Raw genomic sequence first — 25290 nt, 5'->3', positions numbered from 1 at the left:
TTTGATTTTGTTTTATAGTGTCCTGCTGCCTTGTGAGGTCACTTAATTCTAGTTGTTGTATTCTGGTTCTTAAAAACTGGATTTCATCCTTGGCTTTTTGGTCATCCTTTTCCTTCTGGTCTGATTTTCTTTGAAGGTCATCTTTCATCCTCTTTACCTCGTCTTTCATCTCCTTTTTCTCATCTTTCATCTTCTTCACCTCATCTTTCATCTTCTTTGCCTCATTTTCCAGCTGGTTGATTTTGGCTTTCAAGACATATTTTCTGTTTCCAGATGAATTATCTTAGTTTTTAAGTTCTTTTCCCAATTGTCTTCAGCCTCTCTTAATTGTGTTTTGAATTGCATTTTGAGTTTTTCCAAAGCCTGTATCCAATTCGCTGGGATTTCTGATTTTTCCTTTGTTGATCCCTCCCCCTCTGTTTCATTAACTCTTTGCTCATTACCTGTACAGAAGCTGTCTATTGTAATTTCTTCTTCTTTTTCTGTTGTTTGTTTGTATTTACCCCTTCTTTGCTCCCCATATTTGTGCTCTTGCTCCTCTCATTTTTTTTGGTTTTGGGGCTTTCTGTCAGTCTCCCCTCTTGGAGCTTTGTCAGATCTCTCAGTACAGTCTCTGGGGGAAGGAATATTGGCTTCCCTGTCCCCTGGAGGCTTTTGATCAGATTAAGTTCAGCTGGGTTGGGCTGTAAGTGCTCTGAGGCTGAAAACTCTTGGAAAGCTGGAGCCAAATGGAAGGTCTCAGCCACCCAGGCTCTCTCCAGTTCTTTCCAGCTGCTTCCCCACTGCCTGCACTCCATGCTCTGAGCCTGGCACAGCCCTATCTGCAAGGTACACCCTCTAGACCAGTGCCTTTGCCCGCCCAGAGGTTTCGGTCCTTGAGGGAGGCCCTGTACTCTAGGGGGGGAGGAGTCTTGGCCTGCCTGAGCTCTGAGGACTCCTGATGGGATTAGGTTCAACTGGGTTGGTCTGGATGTGCCCTGAGGCAAAAACCTCTGGTGAGACTGGAGCCAAATGGAAGGACCCAGCCACTGGGGCTGCCAGCTCTTCGATCTCTCTCTGGCTGCTTCCCTGCCACCTGTGTTGGACGCTCTGAGCCTGGCACAGCCCTGCTCACAAGGTACACCCTCCAGACCAGTACCTTTGCCTTCCCAGAGATTCCCACAGCCTCTGGGGGCTCAGCACTCTGGGTTGGGGAGGAGGGGTCCTGGGACCTTCCTTCAGCCTTCCCCTTAGACCCGAGTATTCTTGGATTCTGGCTTTTGGGAGGGTGTACCTTTTGAATTGAGTCCAGCAGGAGGGTTCCCTGGCTTTGTCCTGTTGTTAAGTTTGAATTTCAGTCCCTTAGGAGCATTCAGTTTGTGATTGGTAAGGAAGAGTTTTCAGAGGTCTGAACTTTTGCTGCTTCTAAGCCACCATCTTGACTCCACCCCAAGACACTTCCTTTCTAAGCCACGATTTCTTGGTCTGTAAAATGGGGATGATAATAATGCCTACTTCACATCATTGGTCTGATGATCAAATGAGATCACATATATATGAAGGGCTTTGCAAACCTTAAAGCAATACATAAATATAAGCTATTATTATTATTAACTATTAAATGAGAACAATGCAGGGATGGTAGACTAGGTTACAGAGGTGAGCGAGATCACAGTGAGAAAGAAGAATAGGTTTAGCAGGAGGGAAGCTCAGGTCAAAATAGAAAGATAGTTGGCTATTGAAGAGAAGAATTTCAGAGTTCTGAATCTGGGAAATAATGATGGTCAAGATTATAATTATCCCTTTGCGTGGCTGATGTCAAGAGAAGATAGCAGTCATTTAGAGTTTAAGAGGTCCATGATCCTGGTTGTTTAAGGAGCCATTAATAGGTAAGTTTTCCCAAACATCTCCAAATTCTTCATAGTCATCATTCATCATAGCATAACCATTCATTCATTCATTCATTCATTCATTCATTCATTCATATATCATAGAGTTTATGTGGTTGAGTATATGATCTGACTCTTCAGTCATCTTATATTCTACCATGCAGTTTATTTGGCCATTCTCCAATGGTTAGGCACATAGCTTTCTCCTATTTAAAAGGGCTGCTAAGAATATATATGTACATATGTGTTTGTACATATGTACATATTCACACACATATATATGTATATACACACACACATATATCTCACATACATCTTTTCCTCCTGTCAGTTATCTCCTTGAGTTATAAACCCAGTAGTTAGATTGCTGGGTCCAAGGATTTGAACCATTTCTTGCAAAATTCCACATGATTTTCTAAAATGGTTGGACTGATTCACAACCTCACCTGCAGTGAGTTTGTATGTCTGCCTTTTCACAGGCCTTTCAACAATGAATTTTTCCGTCTTTGATGGGTGTGAATAGATTCCTCTAGAGCCTCTGAACAATCTTTCAGATGGTTGTCAATAGTGGCTGCTTTCTCCTTTCAAAGCTATTCATACACTTAGTCCACACATCACTCAGGGAACATTTCTGAACTAGCAAAGCAATCTATGAAAACTTAACAGTGTCTAGGATCTCTTTAGAAGAAAATATAAGCTGTTGGGGTATCAACATCCATTAAAGCTTATTTCCTCAGGGATATAAAGCATAGTATTAGGTGTTAATAGAATCATAGTCTTTGCACTTTGCACAATCAAGAAATTGATCTTGGAAATTATCCTGTGGACCTCTCCCTCCCTCCTCTCCCCAGTTTTACAAATATGGGACGTTTGGACTCAGGGAGTTGAAATTACTTATCCAAGGTCACATAGGTAGTGAGTAGCAAAGCCAGAATTCTGGTTCCAAATCTAGGGACAATTTTTACTATGCCAGACTATGGATATCAATATTACATATGATCATTGTAGTGGGCATTCTAAGGGAATAAAGTCAGAGTCATTAAAAGCAAGTATAAGAGAAGTTCCAAGAGATATAGAGACAAAATGAATAATATCAAAATTTTTGAAAACTGATTTTAGGGAAATATCAACTATGTTGGAACTTGTTTAATTTTTCCTCTGTATTTTGCTTCTCAAAGTCCCCTTTTCAAGTTAGTTGACTTTTCCTTGAAAATACCATCCTAGTAATATGGTTTATATGTATATTATGCATATAATACATATATATATATATAATGTGAGTAGCAGATCATTAACTTTTTAATGCTATGAAATGATTTAAAAATAAAAAGCTTTACGTTTTCCTTTTTTTTTAAAAAAAAACATCAAAATCATTAATTTTTTCATGGGTCCCTTTTTGTTCTATGAAATCAACATAGTTCAGTTTTATGCTCAGTTGATGCTAGGATTTGACCTAGAGATTATATAATGAGAAGAGACATTAGTTATCCTTGCATTTAAAGTCACTGATTAGTATGTGACAGTCTCATTCCAGGGTAAGTCAAACAAGCTAGCTCTCTACTGCTGCTCTTTTTATTTTTGCATTAATTTCTCATTCACATAAGCTCTGATCCTGAGAAGAATTTAATCATAGCAACTACTGTAGGGGTAAGTGTATATTTTTTTATGTGCTTTCATTGATTTAAAAAGAGGGATGTTTTTTACAAAAAAAGAAAAATCATGTTTATTGAACTGTTTATTTAAATTCAAACTATATCAATTGATACTTAAGGTAGCCATTTCAGGTCAGATTTCTAATTAAATTATAGTGATATATAAAATAGTTTTATGGGCTGATCATTTATAGGAGGACATGGGCAAGAGCCCAGGAGGATGAGAGGATATGTGTGATTTCTGATCTCCACGGTTGGAGAAAGCATCCACATCAGTGAGACCATACATAGATCCAAGAAAGTGTAAAATCATTGTTTCTATTGTCATCTATTGCTTATATCTGCATATATAAAATCATCTGTAATCATATAATGTTTTCTTTCTAAAATGATGCAATATTTTTCTGGAACTTAATACATATGTCCATGATCATGAATAGAAACAGAATTAGATTGTCAGAGAGATCATTAAAAAAAAACAAACCCTTACAATTGTGATATGGCTGCTCATCAAATATAATCTACATCTATGCCATCTTGTACTGTTGTCTGAATGCAAGTTGTAGGTGGGCAGAAATTTAGAAAACTTCTCTAGATTTACATCTGATTAAGGAAGGAGAAATGGAATGGATGATTGAAGCATCCTCACTTAAAGCACTTAACAGACTAAGAATTTTGTGTAGCTTGCTTCAGAATCATCAGCACAAAGCTGGGAAGAAACCAGATGAAGGAATGGAGAGAATTTACTCACTTTGCTACAATAGCCAAAGGACCTTTATAAATGAATGCCAATGCAGAGCACCTTTTGGCTTTTACAGAAGGGGCAGGTCAGGAAACAGAGAAACAAGTCTTCATCATATACATAGTATTGGAACTTTGAGATATGAATTTATGTGTATCAACTAACAGTAAACAGATTCTAAATGTCTAACAATTTATTTTTGGATCATCTTGTGGACTATTTTTTTAAAGGCTCCTGCAGAACCCTTTTTATCTCTAAATGTTGACCATCCTAATTAGGAAGGAGAGGCTGCTTGGTATAATGTAGTAAGTTTAGCCTAGAAGCAGAAAGTCCTAGAGTCAAGTTCTGTCTTTGACATGTACTAACTATGTGGCCAACATCAAGTCACAAGCCATGGACAAATGCCTCAGTAAACACTCTGTGATTTTGTTATTGATCTGCAACTGTGGATGGAATTTCCACACCAGGAATTTCCCACAACAATGAAATCATGAATATGGACTAAATATTTGGGAAGCACGAAGGGGAAACTATTGTTGCAACCAGTCCTTTGGCTCTTTTTCTGGAGAATCAGTGAACAAACAATCCTTTGTTCCCTTTTTAATGTGTGCAATGTTATTCTTGTGATACCTCCAAGTTGAAAATGGTTCTATATTATTGACAACAGTAATAATGCAAATAAACAAATCAGAAAACACAGGTACTTTCAAGGAGAAAAATCATCAATCTTCCTCAATTTTAAGAGAGACCTAAAATGAACTTCCTTTAAAATAAAGAAATAAAAGGGAGATGCTTTAAGACTATTGATGACAGTGCTACACTCTTACATAGTATCTTACACACATTAGGGTTCAATGAATAGTTGTGGGTTGCCTCATATTTTTTTATTGAGAATTTTTATTTAATTAATTAATTTAGAATATTTTCCATGGTTACATGATTCATGTTCTTTCTCTCCCCTCTCTTCCTCCCCCCCCCCCCATAGCCAACAAGCAATTCCACTGAGTTTTACATGTGTCATTGATCAAGACCTATTTCCATATTATTGATAATTGCTCTAGGGTCATCATTTAGGGTCTACATCCCTAACCATATCCCCATCAACCCATGGGATCAAGCAGTTGTTTTTCTTCTGTCTTTCTACTATTGTTGCCTCATCTATCCCCCATTCCACATCTCTTCCTCATAGCCATTTCCCCATAACTGTCCACTAGGGAGGGGAGGAGGGTGCATAAACCCCTCAAATCTCTAGGATTAGTATTTTTCTCTCACATGGTCTAGGAATAAGCATATCCCTAAAGTAGTCACATTGTTGGAATATGCCCTGCCTATTTCCACTGGACTGGAACCAATGTCCATAGTTTCCATAGTCATCATTTCATAAAGTACAAATTTGAATACATGGAATCACTTCTTGGGAGAGTTTCTTCTTCAAAATTGGTGACCTGGCTTAGCTGTTTCCTTTTCCTAATGTTTTTAGAATCTTATGTACAAAATATGCAAAAAGACATTTCTATAGAATTTTACAGGTTATAGAACCCAGCCTGTGGGGAAGGTAATGGCTCATCCTCATTTTACAAATGAAGAAAATGAAAAAAAAAAAGATAACTGAAGCCATAGAGCTTCTGCCCAGGCTTGGGCTCTCACTTTCTCTAAAACTCTCTAAATCAGTTTTCTTTTCACCTCTGTGGCTCATCCATCCCCCCATTATTTCTTAGAGTTTTTTTTTAAAGAAATTAGGAAAATAGTGATCCCTTCTTGATCACCTTAGGGAAGATGCTAAAGGTAACTTCTTGGTCTTCCCCCTCAATAGAATTTATACTTTGACAGAATACCATTCCTTCCTTAATTGATTTACCTAACTTAATTTACTACTATGGAGGGAAATAGGTGTCCTAGAGGACAAAGCTTGATTATTTAATTTGTTAAATCACTTTTAGGACCTCCAATAAGATGAGCCAAAGAAAATATGTAGGATTAAGGAGTAGACAGCAGTAGGAGATCTAAAATTAACTCTCTAAAATAAATAGTTAGAGTAGGAATAGGTAGTTACTGTCATTCTGAAGCAGTATTTATAAGGTTAAGACTAGAAGACAGTGGGATTAGTACATAAAGAGCACTGACTGGGACTAGAGGTGGTTTCTGTGCCTCCATCATGTCCAAATTGGGTTTTCTGGAGAGGTCTGCCATTTTCTTCTGTAGTTCATTTCACAAATGGGGACACCGAGACAAACAGGGTGAAGCGGCTTGCTCAGAGTCACACAGCTAGTAAGTGTCTGAGGCCAGATTTTAATTTAGGAAGAGGAGGCTTAATGACTGCAGCCTTGGCACTATATCCACTGCAGCACACTGGCCCGCCTCTGATGTTTACTTACCATTTAACACTGAGCAATTTATTTCACTGTTTGGAGCCTCAGTTTCTTCATCTGTAAAATAAAGGGGTGGCTGGATGCCTCTAAGCATCCTTTCAGTCATGCACCCATCATTGAAGTGGGGTAGAAGACCTGAGTTCAAAGCCCAGCTCTGCTACTTGCTACCTTTGTGACCTTGGGTAAAGGATGTCCCCTTCTGGGCCCCTGAATGGATCATTTTATTTCTAAAAAGCTTTCTCACTCTGAATCTCAAATGAGAGTCCAGATTTTCAGTTTCTCCTCATTACCTGCAGACAGCCTCACTCTTAGTTAAATGAAGAATTAGCAGAAGTGTTTAGAACTTCTTATCTGAGTCCATCCCCCTGACACCAACCTCTTTTTTTTTGGCCATACACCTCTCAAATGGTATCCTTCTGGCTACCATGGCACATTTCTTTGTTATTAAGTTGTTGCATTTTATGTCTTCTTTGAGGAAACTGAGGCCGAGAGAGGTAAATGATTTATTTGCTCAAGGACACACAAAAGTAAGCAGCAGAACTAGCCTTCAAATCAGGTTTTCGGGCTCCTAAATCACATTTTTTTTTACCTAACCACACTGCCCATTGCCTTTTGAGAGCAGTAAAGGATTTCCCATTACTGACAGACCTAATCACTGCACACTCTATGCTTTACCTCTTCAAACACCTAACTTGAGTCCCAGATACTTAGAATCCAATTCATGACAGTGTCATCTTTTTTGCTTTCCAAGTTGTCAAGTAATTTTAAAAAAATGCTTTAATTTCTCCTTTTAAATATGTATTTTCTCTTTCTTCTATTTTAAAATCTTCATTTCCTAAACAACATGGATATTTATCTTGTATTGTCATCTCTCAATTTTCCAAGAAATTAAAGCTTGGAGATCATTTAGACCAATGAAATCTGTCCAAAAAAAAAATCAGTAAATGGGGGGAAGGTGTAGGGACATTTAGGTAGACAAGAGAATGGATAGAGAATCACTCCTGGAGATAGGGGGTCCTGGGTTCAAATTATTAGAATAGAATAGTGGGAATGAGAGATTTGCAAAGAGTCTGAGCATGCAAGTTAAACCTAGTGACTTTTATCAGGTCCTTGAGTCACTTATTTAAAAATCTGGCCTCAGACACTCCCTAGTTGTGTGACCCTGGACAAATCACTTAGCCCCCCCCCCCCCCACTGCCTATCCTTGACCTATACTTAGTATTGATTCTAAGACATCAGGTAAGAGTTAAAAAAAATCAATGAACTGAATTTTTGTTATCTCTTTATTTTAAATTTATGGACACTTTTCATTTTTCTGTGACAAACACTTCCTAAAAGTCATCCAAACATCTTTAATATCCTTCCCCCTGAACATCTGGTTTATTATTTACAGAAAAGAGAGATGTACCCTCTACCTGATTGTAGTTTACTAATGATGACCAGCAGAGGCTCGTTTGGGCAGCCTTTTCCTTCAGGAACTCACGGAATCTGAAAAACACATCTGAAAAGAGATCACTCCTTTACTTGAAAGTCCTCTAGGAATAGGAAGGTACCTTCCACCTCTTTCGTACTTTAAGGATTCAGGATTCCATTAGAGTGGCTACTCTCTTCATCATGTGCAACTCAAACCTCTTTATAAATGAGTAGATGGGAAATAGTGAGGTGACTCAGTGGAAAGAGCACCAGGTCTGGAGTCAGAAGGACCTGGGTTCAAATCTGGTTTCAGAAACATCCTAGTTCTTGAACTCTGGACAAGTCACTTAACCCCATTTGCTTTGCCCTTGCCCTTGCCCTTCTGTCTTAGAGTTGTTTCTAAGACAGAAAGTAAGGGAATAAATAAATAAATTAGTAGATAGCCTTTGAAGATTGCTAGTGATGAGTCCCTTTGTATCTAGCCTGGTCCTTGGACAGTAACATATCTTCTGTCGCTGGGTAACAAATTCCTGTTCCAAGGCCTCCTTAAAGCATGGAAATGACTCGATTCTTGAAGGCTGTGGTGGTAGAGTTCAATCTCTGGGCCTGGCTAAGCTGGAAAGACCTTGACAATGGACTCAGTGAAAAGCAGCTAATTAAGTAACAAAATTGACTGATTCTGATTTTTGGTTTCCCATGTTTTCATTTGAGATACCAAGTATGGAAGATGGGCAACAAAACGGTGGAAGTCAAATAAAGGATATGGATAACTCACCAATTGCGTAAGAATAATGCTTCCATATTTCAAAGAGTACGTTCATAGGCATGAGTCCACAATCTTTCTCCCTATAAGAATTGAGAAATAAGAAGCAAGTTTACAATAAATGCAGGTTGACAATCAGGTATCTCACAGGAGGAACTAAGGAAAAAGGAGAATTCCAAAAGGAATTTTAGGACAGAATAAGAGAGGGACTTAATAAATTATTTTGGTGAGTGGCAGGTGGTTAAAAATTGTATTTACCCTACAGACTACCTAGTGATGAATCTCTCTAGTCTCTGCTAAGCTGGTTCTCAAATGATGACCCTGTTAATAATCATTGAGCCTGTGCCCAAAGTCTTTCCAACTTGGACTTGCTACTGCCTTCACTCCACTGGCATAACTTTCAAGAACTCAAGGCTGCCATCTTGCTTTGAGGACTCATTAGAGGAGGGCTTCACTGGAAGACAAGTTCTTATCTTAGTGTTTAGTTGAGAGAAAAATAATGATTCATGTTAATATAGAGTAGATTATCATTTCGATTTTATAAATCAAACTTTCATTCAAAATCCTTGGGACCAAATCATTTTACCTAATGGGTCTCAACTTTTTCCTTTTCCAAATGAAAAGGCTGCCAGAGAATGAAAATGCCTACAAAGTCAGGGACTGTTTTGTTGGGGGCTTTCCATCTCCTAGCAGAGAATAGAATAGAATTAAATTGAATTAAACATAGCTTGAATATAAGTATACAAAAAAGTAACACATGGATGTAAAGACTGAGAGGATGTAGGTTCATAGGATGTGTGTCCTCTACCATCTTGGCCCTTATGCAGATGAGAAAGCCAAGCCCTAGAGAGGTTAACTAATCATGGCTAACCCATGAGCTGCTTTTAAGGTTTGTGAAGCACTCTATGTATAAGATCTCATTTGATTGTCACGATAACCTTTCTATTATTCTTCCCATTTACTGAGGAGGAAGCTGAGGTCCAGAGGGGTTAAGTGATTTGCTTCCATCCTTACAAAATTCAGTTTACTGTTCACCTAAAGCAGGGAGGGGCCCTTTAACTTTGATAAGAATTTACGAATGACTGGCAATGTTTCATTTAGGCCAAACTTTTCATTAGAGAACTTATGGAATCCAAAAGAATCTCAGAGGTGGGAGGGATTTTAGAGAGCACCTAGGCCAAGCCACAGCTGACCAAGATCCACTCCAGAGCAGAACTGACCAGAGATTGCTCAGTCTTTGCTTGCAAGACCTCTAGGAATAGGAAGGTCCCCAGGTAGCCCAGCTAGTAAGTGCCTGAGGCAGGATTTGAACTCAGGTCTTCCTGATGCAATGTCCTATGCCCCCTAGATGTCTCAGGACTGCAGCACAGAGCTAGTGAGTAGCAGAAGCAGGATTCATTTCTAGGATCCACAATAGAACCAATGCTCCTTTCCCTATACCCACCATTACTGCCTCTTCATAATAAGAGCAGGAATGATGCTACTATCATCTAATTCTACAAACATATACTAATAATACTAATTGTCTAATTACCCTAATATGTACTAATAGTAGCAATATTGATAATAATTTCTATAGGACTTAAAAGTGTATATAATTTATTTTTGCTCATCATACCAGGGGATAATGAGTCCTGTTATAATAGGACTTTGCTGGACTTGATTTCCAAAAATGCCCCCCAACAATAGCCATGTCTTCAAGCTACAGGTCAGAGGGAAAGGCCCCATGGTTCTGAGGGTTCAGTGATTATCTTCAATGTCATTTCCATTGATAAAACCACATCTGTTTCTGGGAATGAACCATTTGGCAATGCCAAATTTTTTAGTGGTTGTACTCTTTCAGGGAGTGGGGAGAGTTATTGATAATCAATAAACATCTATCAAGTACCTCCTATATACTAGGCACCATGCTGAATGCTGGGGATACAAAGGCAAAAGACAGTGGCAGGGTTGGGGGTGGTGGGACAGCCAACTGCTCTTCTTGGGTCTTTGGGGCTCAAGTGCCAGTCAGTAGTGGTTGGTCAGCAGTTGGTATTGGTAGCTTGAGGGATGTCGAGTCCTTCTCCGAGAAAGATGCTCCCCTTAATGATGACTATGGGGACTAGACTGTAAGCAGGCTGGTGGTCTGGGGAACAATGAAATTCCTGGGGACTCTCTTTTTAAAAAAGGAAAAGACGCTGTTCTATAAAGCCAACATATCAACTAAATCTGCTAGTGTGTGCCATGTCCCCCACCCAGAGTCCCCCCAGCTCTGCAAAGGAGAAGATGGTGCCTTTCCTTCTCTCCTGTCCAGAGTGCTTTAAGAGAAAATTTTTTTTAATGCTGCATTTTATTTTTTACAAAGCAAATGCCTCCAAACAAACTCTTAAATAAAACTTCCTATCATGTATGTTTCCTGAAAAAGTTTATCCACTGTAAAAAGAAAGGAGAATTGAAGCTATTTTTAAGGTGTAACAGTTAAAATTTAGGAATATGGGGAGACTGAGGCAGGTAGAAATTAGTTTCTCTCTGCAAGGAGTATTATATTTTTTAGAGGTTTATTAAGGATTAAGGATTAAAGAATATACAAGTAAGAAACATGTGCCTAGGCCAGAGGCCTAGACAAAATAACCTCACATCACGGACGAGACACCTCTGCTCCAAAATGGAAGTCCAAAAGAGCCAAAAATCTTTGCCACCAGCTTAAATCCTTCCTCGATCTCAGCCCACCTCAGAATTCCCGTGAGATTACAAAGCATTTTGGGGAAGTGGAGCAAAGGCTTGTGGGGATTGTAGTCCTGTATGCGAGTCTATTTTTTACAAAGGATAATGGGAAATCTAGCAAAGTTTTATTGAGGACCTTAAACTTAAAGTTATTTTAGAGAGAAACACTTTTAAGCGAGGAGAAGTCTCAGACCATCCAATAGCAAAGAGTTTCTAGTCTTTATTCTACTGGTTGGTTCCTGCTTTGGGGCTTCCACCAAGAAGTATCTACTGAAAGCAATGACCAATGAAACAGACTTTCCTCCTCTGAATAAGCAGTCAAAAGATAACAGGTTCCAAACATTATCAGTGCTCTTCATGCAGTCTATGCGTTGGTTAATTTTAGCTGTTTTATCATGAGAGATGGGTTTATGGGAATACGTATGTATGTGTCCATGAGGGGGTGGTCGTTACATCAGGAAATCTGTGTAGAAAAAAATTAGGCATTCACAGGTCTTTTTAGATTACTGTGCTCAGCCCTGGGGTTAATGCTGTGGAAAGTACAAAAAATATAACCCAAATTTCCTGTCCATGACAAGTTAACAAAGCCCCTCTTCCTTCTGACCTGTTCTTGGTGAATAGATACAGATGGGGTCAAATTTTATTATTTTTTTTATTTGAAAATTTTTATTTAATTCATTAATTTAGAATACTTTTCCATGGTTACATGATTCATATTCTTTCCCTCCCCTCTTCCTACCCTGCTCCTGTAGCCAACATACAATTCCACTGGGTTTTACATGTGTCATTGATCAAAACTTATTTCCATATTTTTGATATTTGCACTAGGGTGATCATTTAGAGTCTACATCCACAATCTTATCCCCATCTACACATGTGATCAAGCAGTTGTTTTTCTTCTGTGTTTCTACTCCCACAGTTCTTTCTCTGGATGTGGATAATGTTCCTTCTCATAAGTCCCTCAGAATTGTCCTGGATCATTGCATTGCTGCTAGTAGAGAAGTCCATTATGTTTGATTGTAAGGGGTCAAATTTTAGAGTCAACCCCAAACAAAATTCTCAAGTAAGAAAAGCTTATTTTTGGTACCTTCTCAATTCCTTTCTTCTCCTTAGAGTTCTTACCGTGTATGTATACATACACATGCATGTATGTTCTCAGTTCTCTTCTGTGATAATCTCTACGAAGATGGTACCAACAGACATCCTCTGCCCCCATTATTTACATTTGAATAGGGATTTCTTGAGAACAAAACATCTTTAAGACTCAGATAAGCTCTAATGTTATAAAGAAGTAGTGCCAGGATGAAATGTCAAATCCTTTCTTTCATAATTAGAACCTTTAACAACCTAGCCTCTTTGGACCTTGCCAGGTATCTTCCACTTGGCCATTCCTTCCTGGCTATTCCTTACAATAACATCTGGCCTCGAGGATCTGTGGGGTGCATGGCAACCTGCCCTCCCCAATGCTCTTCCTCTCTCCTCCCACCTGGTTTCAGTCATACCTTCTAGAAGAGTCTTCCCCGTCTTCACCATTGCTGGTACCTTCTTTCCATTCATTTGCTCTGTGGAGATCTTGTAGTTATACTATCTTCCCATGTTTTCTCCTCCATTAAAATGGGAATGCCCTGAGGGCAGGGACTGTCTTTGCCTTTCTGTTCACTCCAGGACTTGGCATAAGATGCCCAATGCAAAGTATGCCTAGTGCTAATAAAGGCTTGTTGACTGCCTGACAGAGAGGAGGCCCTAGGCAGGATTCTTAATCTGAGATTTTTGCACTTTTTTTTTAAAACCCTTCCCTTCCATCTTGGATATGGTGTATTGATTCTAAGACAGAAGAGTGGAAAGGGGTAGGCAATGGGGGTTAAGTGACTTGCCCAGGGTCACACAGCCAGGTTACACATTTGAACCCAGGACCTCTCATCTCTAGACTTGGCTCTCAGTTCACTGAGCCACTTAGATGCCCCCTGTGCTTGTTTGAAAAATATTTTGATAGGCACCATCTTGGAATCCTCTTGCATCCCTCCATATGAATCTGTTGCTAAGTCTAGTCAATTTAATCCTGATAACATCTCTCCAATATACCTTCTCTCCTCAGATGCTTCCATATATATAATTATAATTAAATATATATAATTAGACCTAATACATAATAACATATTTTAGTTGGCTCCCTTTAAAATCTTATGTATTTTAGAAGCATTATTCTGAGTCAATCCCAGAGACAGGAGGTCTTGGATTCAAATTTGACCTTGGAAATGACCTATCTGTGTGACCCTGGGCAAGTCACTTTACCCCCATCAATGAGCCCTTCCTTACCACTTTTCTGCCTTGGAACCAGCACACAGTATTGATTCCAAGATTGAAGGTAATGATTCTAATAAGTAAATAGACAAAGATAAATAAATACAAATGTTATTCTGTGCAGGGATCCATAGGCTTCACAAGGGGTCCATGACACAAGAAAAGGTAAAGAACCCTGACCTAAAGATGTTTGCCTTGATCTCAAGCTGTTGCCTTTGCCAGTCCCTTTGTTTCCAGTGTCCTAGATTAAGTCTACAGATTTTTTCTACTTCTTAACAATGATTGAATTCCATTGTCAAACTTTTATCTAATTTTTAGATTTTCTTTTTAACACCCCAGAGAAAGGTTATAATTGTTTAAAAAATCACTATGCTGCTTTACATGTGAAATTTGAATCTGAGTTCCCAGCATTATTTCAGTATGCCCAATAAATCCATATTATTGTGGGCAAATAATTTCTACTTTCTGGACCTCAATGCTTCAATCAACAAGCATTTATTAAGAGCCTCCTAGGCAGCATGGTGGTGGTGGACAGAGAGCTGCTAGGAAGTTAGGAAGACTGAGGTTTGATCCTTTCTCTGCCACTCTCATACAGTTCAAGAGAAGCCATTGTACCTCAGGTATTTCAGGCAATTCCTTAATATTCTGAATTGTAGAGAGGGTACATCTGCATTGATGGAGGAAGTTACCTCATTAGACATTCCTTATAACTGTGTTCAGTTATATCTGAGTCCTCTTTCTTGGCTGTGATACTGGAGTGGTTTGTCATTTCCTTCTCCAGCTCATTTTACAGATGAAGAAATTGAGGTAAACAAGACTGGGCAAATGACTTGCCCAGGGTCACATGGCTAGTAAGTGTCTGAGTTTGGATTAGAATTCTGAAAAATGAGCCTTCCTGACTTCCAGCTCTATGCTCTATTCACTGCACCACTTTCCTGCCCCTTAGACACTTCTAACATTCATGAAATCACAGATCTAGTTTTAAAAAAATTGAGTAGACACTGGAGATACAATGACAAAAACAAAAAACAAGAACAAAGAACAAAAAATAATTGCTGCCTCAAAGGAGCTTACATTCTATCAGAGAAAAAAATATCACACCTACAAATCAATGGGATTCAGGGGAAATGGGTTACAACTGGAGCATCTTACCACTATATTTCTATGCCCCATGGAGACTGTCTGCTCCTGATTACAAAGGTAAATTCATTGCATTGAACCTAGGCAGTCAGTAGACATTCCACCTCTGTCCCTGAGGGGTTAGGCTGGTGACATGAAGACCCAAGGACATTTGATAGAAAGGCAAGGGGTCACTGAGAAAGATGCCCTTAGAGTAGGGGAAGGGGAGGGAAGGGAGGAAATTGGAAAGCTGCAGAGTTTTAAAGTGGGTGCTGATGGAGGAGAAACATGGCAGACCATGTTTCTAGTGAAAATGAAATGTGGGAGAATTCAAACTACTTCTGCTGCCAGATCATGTACTCTTTTCTTTTCTTTACTATTTGTTCTCTTCTTTTCTTTTTTCTTCTTTTCTTTCCTACCCTAACCTTCTGTTTTAGAATCAATACTATGTAATGGTTCCAAGGCACAAGAGTGGTATGGATGAGGCAATGAGGGTTAAGTGACTTGCCTAAGGCCACACAGCTAGGAAGTATCTGGGGTCAGGACTTCCTGTTTCTGGGCCCAACTCTCAACCCATTGGGCCACCCAGCTACCCCGGTATACTATTTTCTTTGCTCATTTTTGGAAACTCCCTATATTTATCCCTACCCACAACTAACCAACTCTAAGACTTTAGTATGGTTGAAACCCTCTGATTAGATACATTAAGTTTGTGTTAATTATCCTTATTGTATACATTTATATTCAATAATACCAAGTTTCCTCCCCTGAAGTCCAGTTTCAATAACTCACAGGGGTCCAGAGTTGACCTTGAACTCTGGAAGGCTCTTAGAGTTCTACCAAGCAGGAAAGGCTACAAGTCAATGCCTACTGACAGACTGATCCTAGGCTTATTGTTGAAGGACCAGGCTATCTCAATTTGGGTACCTCCTAAGGTCCTTCTCCTGAGCATGGACAGGTTTTGATCCTCCTCCATGAAGGGAGCAACTATACTGCTGAAACCATAGAAATTTTGAAATACTAAAATGTAACTAATGGCCCAGAATCCTTTCTTCTGTTGTTTCCTGTTTATCCTGTATATGGCTTACTTTGTGTGTGTGTGTGTGTGTGTGTTGTTTTTATGTGTTGTCACTCCCATTAGATTAGAAGCTTCTTGAGAAGAGGGAATGCTCCCCTCCCCCTTTTTTTTGTTAACCCCAGTGCTTAGCACAGTACCTAGTACATAGTAGGTGCTTAAAAAAAAACGTTTACTGAATTGAAATTGTCAGGACAACTTGGTGGCTCTGGGGATAGAGAGTCAGGACTCTTGATGGGAGGGTCTGACTGCACTTCCTAGATATGTGACCCTGGGCAAGTCACTTAACTTTTATTGCCTACCCCTTCCTGCTCCTCTGCCTTAGAACCAACACTTAGTATCAATTCTAAGACAAAAGGTAGGGGATTAAAGGAAACTGAATTGTGTTAGACTAAGTTCAATTTTGTGGTTTTAAATCTCTTTGATATTTTCCTTCCTAGGATTTATCCTATAAATTCAGAATCTAGCTAATGCCCAGATCACTCAAAAACAGAGGTAAATGGGCTTAGGTGACTTTTCCAGGGTCACACAGCTAGTAAAAGTCTGAGGTCAAATTCAAACCCAGGTCTTCTTGACTCTAGGTCCAGTGATCTATCAATTGTATCAGTTCTCATGCAAACACTTAGTCTAATAATACAAGTTTAATTTAACTGACAAAAAAATCCTACCAATAATAAAGACATATATTTAGACAAATATAGACATATATATATATATATATATATATATATATATAAAGACAAAAACAGAAAGGACTTGCAGCTAAGCTCATCAAGAGAAGACCTGACTTCAAATTCTGATTTACCAGTGTGACTCTGGTCAAGTCACTTAACAATCCCATGTTCATTTCCCATCTGTGGCATGAGGGGATTGGAAAAGTTAACTTCAAGTATCCATTACAGAGATCTCATAAGGACTCTCCTTCCCAAAGGACCATACACATACATGAACAAAATGTTCCAAAAGTCTCTCCCAAGGAATCTCTACAGTCTTCTAGACACACACACACATACACACACACTGCTAAAAGGCACAGTGGGTAGAGTACTGGTCATAAAATCAGAAAGATTTGAGTTAAAATTTGTCCTCTAACACTTGTTAGCTGTGTCACCCTGTACAAGTCACTTAACCCCATTGGTTTCCAGTATCTTTGCCAAGAAAACTTCAAATGGAGTCACACAACTCAACAGCAACAACAACCACAACCAAGATACATACATACAAATATGGATTGAAGGACTGAAAGAAAGCCAGCCTTCTTCCTCTTGACCCAATCTTCTCAGGGATCTATCTTATCACTTTTAGACACACTAACCCAACAGAGGTTTCCTTGGAAGGGGAGAGATTTCACATTTTATTTGAGTTAGGCAACCTACTTTTACCTCCCTATCAGCAGCATTATATTCCTAACCCAGGGTCTAGGGTCCCTAGCAAAGAGAATCTGTCTGTCTGTCTGTCTGTCTGTTTCTCCTCTTCCTCCTCTTCCTGGAGTTCATACCTTTTCAAGAGAGTCTCCCACCACAAAAAGTCTTATCTTGAGTATTCATCTTGTTAACAAAGGTGTTAACATTGTCTAAGTACCCCGATTCAGTCCAGATCTTAGTGCCTCATCAAGGGGAGCACATCAGTGTGATCCATTTTAGATGTAAGAGGAATCACCTTTATAGCATTTCTTGCCCATTCTTTCCCACTTATGGTTATTAGGCTTAAATGGGAGACTTCAGGACACAGCTGAATTCCCCTGGAAGTTCATATCTCAATTCTCCCACTTACAGGAATACAAAAAGACAAAAGACAGCCCTTGTCTTCAAGGAGCTTATAATCTAATGGAATTGAGCTACATCATATGTAATGACAACTTTTATCCCGAGACCCATATGCTAAACTAGGAGTTCTCAAGGAGTGTATCTACAGCATTGAGGTGTTAAAATTTTTTTGAATTAAATAAATATCAACTAAAATGGATCTTTCCATACAGATAGTAGAATGGATAAATGATTGTAGATAAAACTGTTGATGTTTATTATGTATAGCTTTTATGTATAAATTCAACCTGTAGCTTTCAAAAGTATCCTGTTAATGTTTCTTTCTGGCTTTCCTTTTGTTATCCTCCATTTTTAAATTTTAAGTTTTTTTGTTCAATTCCCTGGCTTGAAGAGGTTAAAAAAACCAGTCTTATAACAAATATGCATAATCAAATAAACTAAATTCCCATATTGCCACAGCTTTGAGCTCTCCTAGTTGTTCCATGAATTGTATGGAATTTGAAATCCAGTTTCCCTGCTCTGCCATTGCATACTCTGATGGCTTATTGCAAAGAATGATTTTGTGTTATAAGCAAAAAAATCAGGGACTACTTTGTCAAATTTTTGGCATTTACAATGTCTAGGCAGGCTCAATTCTAGCACCGTTATGCATCATCAGTAAACATTTATTAAACTCCTACTATATGCAAGGCACCATGCTAGGCTAGCTAGGTACTTTGGGGGTTACCTCCCCTATAACGGTAATAAAAACCTACTCTCTTAAGGAACTTGCAATTTAGTTGGCATACATAAAAGTCAGTAATTGTAGATCATACATGTTATTATTTTTTAAAATTCTTACCTTATGTCCTAGAGTCAATCTATGTATTGGTTCCAAGGCAGAAGAGGTGTAAAGGCTGGGCAATGGGGATTAAGTGACTTGCCCAAGTTCACATAGCTAGGAAGTATCTGAAGCAAGATTTGAACTCAGACTTGGGGTTCAAATAGGCCTGGCTCTCAATCCACTGAGCCACCTTGTTGCCTCTCCACATGCTCCCAATACGTGTTATTTTGGTAAAGATAGCTTTGATCTTATTCACATGGCTGTTCCTACCATCAAAAGCCACCCACAGCTCCTCCTTCTATGCAACTCTCATTCAAGTCCTCCCATTAAATTACTACTGGGCATCCCCCTAACATGCTCTACTTTTCCTGATATTGTGTGGCTACTAAAAGAGTGAACAGGCTATATACAGTTTACTATTGCATTCTCTCTGAGTGAAAATGAGTCACCGCCTCATCCCATCATGAATCTCTCTTATTATATCCTTATCTTTTCAAATCTTCTGGTTTTTATGCTTGCCTTTAATCCTTGCCCATCCAGTAGCCTTTGGGTGACTCATTATTTTAATTATTTGCACACTCTGGCCAACAATAGCCATACAACACCACTGGAAGACTATTGATGAGAAAAGACAGATCTTTTTTCCAAGAGGAGCTTAGGATGATGTGAAAGCACTATGCAATTTCCCAAATGATATATAGTTTGCTTTCCTCCTATTGAATTCTGAACTAAGTTCTTGTCAGTCTGCAGTGTTTGCCCAAGATAAATGTCCTGATGGCCCACCTCTGTGAACCATTGATCTAAGTACATAAGGTAGCCTGGGTAATAGGCATTAGTGGTTCACTTTTTTCCCTTATGTGGATAGTTTGGGCAAACTCATTTGAGTGATTTTAGATCTCATGCAGACAGCTCTGCAATATTCTAGAGCTTGATGCAGTCAGCACAAAATCATCTCCAAACAGGAACAACTGGAGGACCTCACCATCGCTAAGGGAAACCCTGCTCCATTTGAATCTGTGGTAGGTATCCTCCATGCTATGAAAACAACTTTGGGGACTATGTCTCCCAGCTTCATGTGTCGCTTGGTATATTCATTATTCAATTGTAGAGTGGTCGAAGAAAGTTATCTTTGTTGTTACATCTTTAAAGTATCTTATGTAATTTTAACATGTGCATGGAAGACACTTCATTGGAGACTGACCTTTAAAGCAGCACTTTATTGAATTAAATACTTCTAAAAATAGTTGGCAATAAAGAACACAGTGGGTTTTTTACTTTAGTCAATTGTGTTACAGTTACAAATTGTGTTACAAAGATCTGCCTTTTCTTATCAATAGTCTTCCAGTGGTGTTGTATGGCAACTGTTTGCCAGAATGTTCAAATAATTAAAATAATGGATCATCCAAAGCCTACCTGATGTGCAAGCATAAAGCAGTCTTCTAAAAAAATTGATATGATTGAGATAAGCAGGAAAAGCTACATTATTTATATGAAATAGCACTAGAGATGATAAACGTATACCACTATCAAGTTAAACTTCCATGTCTGTTTCTTTTAGATGCTTACTGGGATAAGGATCATATACTTTAATTAGTGAGTAGGCAATTTAATAAAGTCATACTTTTGTGTACACATGGATACACCAAAGCTAACTGTAGTGTAATATCACTGGTGAAACTTTGTTCAGCAAGCTACACAAGATTTATTGCCATATTGAGTAGAAACAGGAAAGTCAGCATATAGACCAATAATGACTACATCTTCTTAGTTGCCTTTTGGGGAGGTTTATTCGTTCCCCCTGATGTTTCCTATTTTCTTCTCTTTCGACTATGTTGAGAATTGGTTTCTCACCTCCTCCAAAACCCACATCTAGCATCTCTGTATAAATTTGGTCCCATCCAACTGTTCTTCCCATCTTTGGCTTCTTATACATTTTAAATGCCAAAAATGAAGAATGTATCACAGGACTAAGGTACAGAAGTGAGAGGTGAGGCTAGGCTGGCAAGCCAGTACTCATTATGTCCCATACTGCTTCTCATGGAAGACATGAAAGATGGTAGATTCTCAGGAGTAAAGAAAGCCCCACAGTAGCTTTAGCAAAGAAACAACTTTCTGCTTCGAAGGGACAGTAACCCAGGTGAAGAGTTGGGTTGTTTTCCTCATTAGAAAGGGTGCTCCTTGACCACAGAAAGCATCTTTTCTATTTTTAAACTCAAAGCTTTTCATATAAGAAGTGTTTAATAAATGCCTTAAACTATTAGAGTCAGATGTAGATCAAAGCTTATTATTTTTTTGTATTAGTGTATTTATGGTTTCATTTGGGAGTTTTGGTTTTGTATGAGTATCCCCTTACAACAACAACCAAAATGGAAGTATGCTTTTCATGTTAATACATGTATAATTCATATCAAATTGCTTATTATCTCTGAAAGGAGGGAGGGACTGAATGGAGGGAGGCAATTTGGATCTTATAATTTCAGAAAATTATTATTATAGGTACAAAATATCTTTGAACAAAAAAATAATAAATGCTTTTTTCACTCACAAAAGTCATAATAGAGTTTCTGGGGCCCATAAGTAGGAAGGGATTCCCAAGAAAATCTGCTTTACATCACAGGGGTTTGGAAAAGGCCACTCCAAGAAGAACTGCAAGGTTCAAATAGGTATAGCATAATTTCCTGTCCCACACAACTATGCAAGAAATGCATGGAAATTCAATAATGTTTGTAAAGTAATTAGCACAGTGTCTGGCACATAGTAAGTCCTCTATAAATGGCAGTTGTTATTGTTACTTGGAAGAAAGTGTAGAAGGTATAAATAAATGGACTTTTCTAAAGAAGGTAGACCTCAACCCACAGTTGAGAAGTGTTTTGATGTCGTTCCATATCAAACTAGGAAGATGGGTGTGGAAAGAATAGTTAGAAAGGAGATAATATTTATGAAAGCATCTGGTACATAGTAGGTGCTGAATAAATGATCTTTCTCTTCTTTTCTACAAATATTTCCTTTGATCCTCAGAATAATCCTGGGAGGTAGGTGCTATTATTATCTCTGTTTTATTGTAGAGGTAATGACTTGCCCAGGGTCACACAACTAAGAAGTATTTGAGGTTAGATTTGAACTTGAGCTTTCCTGGCCCAGACCCTGGGCTCTGTCTACTCTGCTGCCTCTTAGCTGCCTAGAAGAGAACAGTAAACTCCTCCCCAACTAAAACAGACAAACTCAACAAACACACTTGAGGGGCTAGGGGAGAGGAAATTCATGGTCCTGCATTTGTCATGATTGAATGCTCTCCTGGACACAGGAAACTAATTTTCAATCACTCATTCCTTCAACAGGCATTTATGATAATAGCCATCACTTAGGTTGAGGTTTAAGGTTTATAAATAGCTTTACACATTTAATATTCACAGGGGGAGGTGGGCTGTTATTTCCCCCATTTTATAGATGAGGAAACTGAGGCATATAGTGGTTAAAAGACAGAAGTTAAATGATGTGCCCAAGGGCACAAAGGTGGGAAGCACCTGAGGCTAGATTTGAACTCAAGTCTTCCTGATTCAAAGACTCTATCTATCCTTTGTACCATCAGCTTCCTCACTAAGCTCTTCTGCCCAGTGGGGTTCTATATATGTTCTTTAAAGTCAAACATTGTCTCTTAACTTTGTCTTTACTGGCACCTAATGGGGTTCTACACACAGTTGACATTTCGTAAGTGTTATTTCTGCTTTGAAAGGATTAATAGTTTATTTGAGAAGAGATTTTTAAATTGGAGAACATCCAGAGAAAGATGACTATCATGGTGAAAAGCCATGATTATATCCATTCATCATGCCATAGGAGCATTGGTTGGAGGGTCTGAAATTGTACAGCTGGGAAAAAAGACCTGAGGGGGTCCATCAAGTTGTCTTTAATTACCATTTGAAGGTTTTTGTTTAGTCATTTCAGTTGTATCTGACTTTTCATGACCTCACTTAAGGGTTTCTTGGCAAAGATACTAGTGGTTTGCCATTTCCTTCTCCAGCTCATTTTACAGATGAGAAAATTGAGGTAAATAAGGACAAGTGACTTACCCAGAGTCACACAGATAGTGTTTAAGGTCAGATTCAAAGTCAGGAAAAAGAGTCTTCTTGACTCCAGGTCTGGACTCTATCCACTGGTCCACCTAAGGCTGCCCATAATCTTTAAAGATTAACATGTGGAAAAGATGCTGGATTTGACCCCAGAGGGCTGATTGAGAAGCAATGGGTAAAAGCTGCAAAGAGGTAAATTTTGGCTTGGTGTATGGACAAATTTCCCAACAATTAGAGCTATCCAAAAAAAGAGGAATGGGCTCTCTTAGAAGATAGTTGCTCTCTTAGAAAATAGCAAGAGCTAGAGGTCTTTAAGCAAAACCTGGATGACCAATTTTCGGAGATATCAGAAAAGAAGATTCTTTTTTTTTTTTTTAACTCTTACCTCCATCTTAGAATCAATACTATGTATTCGTTCCAAGGCAGAAGAGCAATAAGGGCTAAGCACTGGAGATAGAGTGACTTGCCTAGGGTCTCCCAGCTAGGAAGTATCTGAGGTCAGGTTTGAACCCAGGACCTGTCTGGAAGAGAAGATTCTTGATCATATACAGTTGGAGGAGATGGCCCTTGGAAGAGCTATTTAAAATCTATGATTCTAATGAACTGGAGGAATTCCATGTGAACTGGAACAACCTCCAGGAACTGATACAGAGTGAAAGGAGCAGAACCAGAACATTATACACAGAGATGGATATACTGTGGCACAATCAAATGTGGACTTCTCTACTAACAGCAATGCAATGGTCTAGGACAATTCTGAGGGACTCATGAGAAAGAGTGTTATCCGAATCCAGAGAAAGAACTGTGGGAGTAGGAAAAAAACCCACTGCTTGATCACATGGTTCGATGGGGATGTGATTGGGGATGGAGACTCTAGCTAATGACTAGTGCAAATATCAATAATATGAAAATAGGTCTGGATCAATGATACATGTAAAACCCAGTGGAACTGCTCATTGGCTATGAGAGGGGGGTGGGAAGAGGGGAGGGAAAGAGCATGAATCATGTAACCATGGAAAAATTTTCTTAATCGCTTAAATAAATTTTTTTAAATTAAAAAAAAATAAACTATGATTCTGTGTACAGACAAAATCAACATCTAAAAAGATATTTCATGACAAATAAATGTAAAGACAGGTGGTTCTAGGAGTTCACTGGAGGTGGGGGAGGATCACTGTGGCCTGCACTCATGTCCCACTTTCTCCAGGATGTTGGAGGGAGTGAGACATGCCCTACCTAGGTTTTGAAGTATCCATCCCAGCTGAAAAGGATCTCAGGGAATGGGTTCTATTCCGACTCCCTTATTTTGTGGATGAGAAACCTGACATTCAGAAATGTTATATGACTTGCCCAAAGGTGGGAAGAGCTGGGATTTGAAGCCAGGTCTTAAAACTTCAAATACAATAGATTTTGAGAGAAAAGAGAAAGTGAGCTGCTCAGGTATGGGGTAATTTCAATTTAGAGAGTGCCAAAGGCTGAACCTAATTGAATAGCACATTAGCTGAATTAGTAATAAATGTCTCTCAAGAGAGGCAGCAATAACCTGGTTTTCCTTCCTACCCCAAAATAGGCTTCGGCGACTGTTGGTCTATTTTACAAGGTACCTAATAAAGCAGACCCAAAGGATATGTCTCTCTGGATTGCAGCAAATGTCCTGTCCCTTGCTCATGGGGGAATCTAGAGTTATTTTATCGGTCACTCTGTGTTTTTAGTTTCTAATATGTTTATTGAATCACTAAAGGCCAGTCACTTCATGACACCAGGTTTTGTTTCTCTCTGCAAAGTTAAGAAAAGAATTGTAACTAGGAGGAGAGTTATTCATTTGTAGCTTCTCCCATCTACCCATGTTCACCTCCTTTTTATTTTCCTCTTCTCCCAGCACAAGAAGAAAGAAAAGAATTATTTCAGGCTTTTTTCCCCCACAGGTTCTCCAAAACCAAAATGCAGGGTTCATTTTATGTGTATCTGACATATCATGTGACCAAAAGAGATCTTTCTTCAGATATGGATGGAATTATCAGAAGGAGCCCCCTCTGGCAGATACAAGAGGGAGGAGGGTGTGGAAGTAAAAAGTAAAATCTAGCCCCACCACCCCCACCTCCCATGGAGGGATTAGAACAGGAGTCTGTAAAGTATGGGGCTCCCAGAGCTATAACTAGGAAAGGGGGAATTGGGCTTTGACCCAGGATGGCAACACCTGGAGGTAGTGTGGTGGGGAAGCACACTTCATCCTTACAGTGCAGATCCCCACATCTTACTTGTACTTACTTACACTCACTTACTTTTGACAGCACAATGCCACTATTCTTAAGCTCATATTGCCTTCTTCCCGGGGTCCTCTTTTCTCTCCATCCTCTATGAGAGCTAAGTCTTGGCTCTCAGTGCAGCGAACCATTTCCTCTCTCTGAATGTCTGCACTCATGACCAGACTGTCCTCTCTACTGCTGTCATTCTGCTCACCTCCAATTGAACTTTTCCTTGTGCAGTTATAAGTAGTTCTGGCTGAGTACAAAAATGACAATCTCTATATGCACTTGTAAACAACCTAGACCTCCCTCCAGAAAGATACAGATAACAAAACACACCTCTTTACTGAATTATAGATAACATTTCCTAACTATCACTT

The 25290-nt window shown here is 39.0% G+C and overlaps 1 protein-coding gene and 1 long non-coding RNA gene across 5 annotated transcripts in view; one reads left to right on the top strand and one right to left on the bottom strand.

Annotated features, from left to right (window-relative positions):
* Nucleotides 1–3380: 3380 nt before the first annotated feature.
* ARHGEF33 (Rho guanine nucleotide exchange factor 33) overlaps nucleotides 3381–25290 on the top strand; it is a 102944-nt gene continuing 81034 nt past the window's right edge. For 3 of the 4 annotated variants that reach the window (XM_016424709.2, XM_056793428.1, XM_056793387.1), the window contains exon 1: nucleotides 3381–3515. The gene's annotated coding sequence lies outside the window, so the exon portion shown is untranslated. The remainder of the gene's footprint in view (nucleotides 3516–25290) is intronic. The other variant, XM_016424714.2, reaches the window with a different exon arrangement.
* LOC130453648 (uncharacterized) lies at nucleotides 7901–9225 on the bottom strand. Its single transcript, XR_008911110.1, has 2 exons — nucleotides 8820–9225; nucleotides 7901–8132 (listed from the first exon to the last, which is right to left on the bottom strand). It is a non-coding gene; the product is annotated as an uncharacterized LOC130453648 (long non-coding RNA).

Source organism: Monodelphis domestica, chromosome 1, assembly GCF_027887165.1.
Source record: "Monodelphis domestica isolate mMonDom1 chromosome 1, mMonDom1.pri, whole genome shotgun sequence".
Taxonomy (NCBI): domain Eukaryota; kingdom Metazoa; phylum Chordata; class Mammalia; order Didelphimorphia; family Didelphidae; genus Monodelphis; species Monodelphis domestica.
Note: the sequence above shows the minus strand (reverse complement) of the source record. Positions and strands in the feature narration are given on the sequence as shown.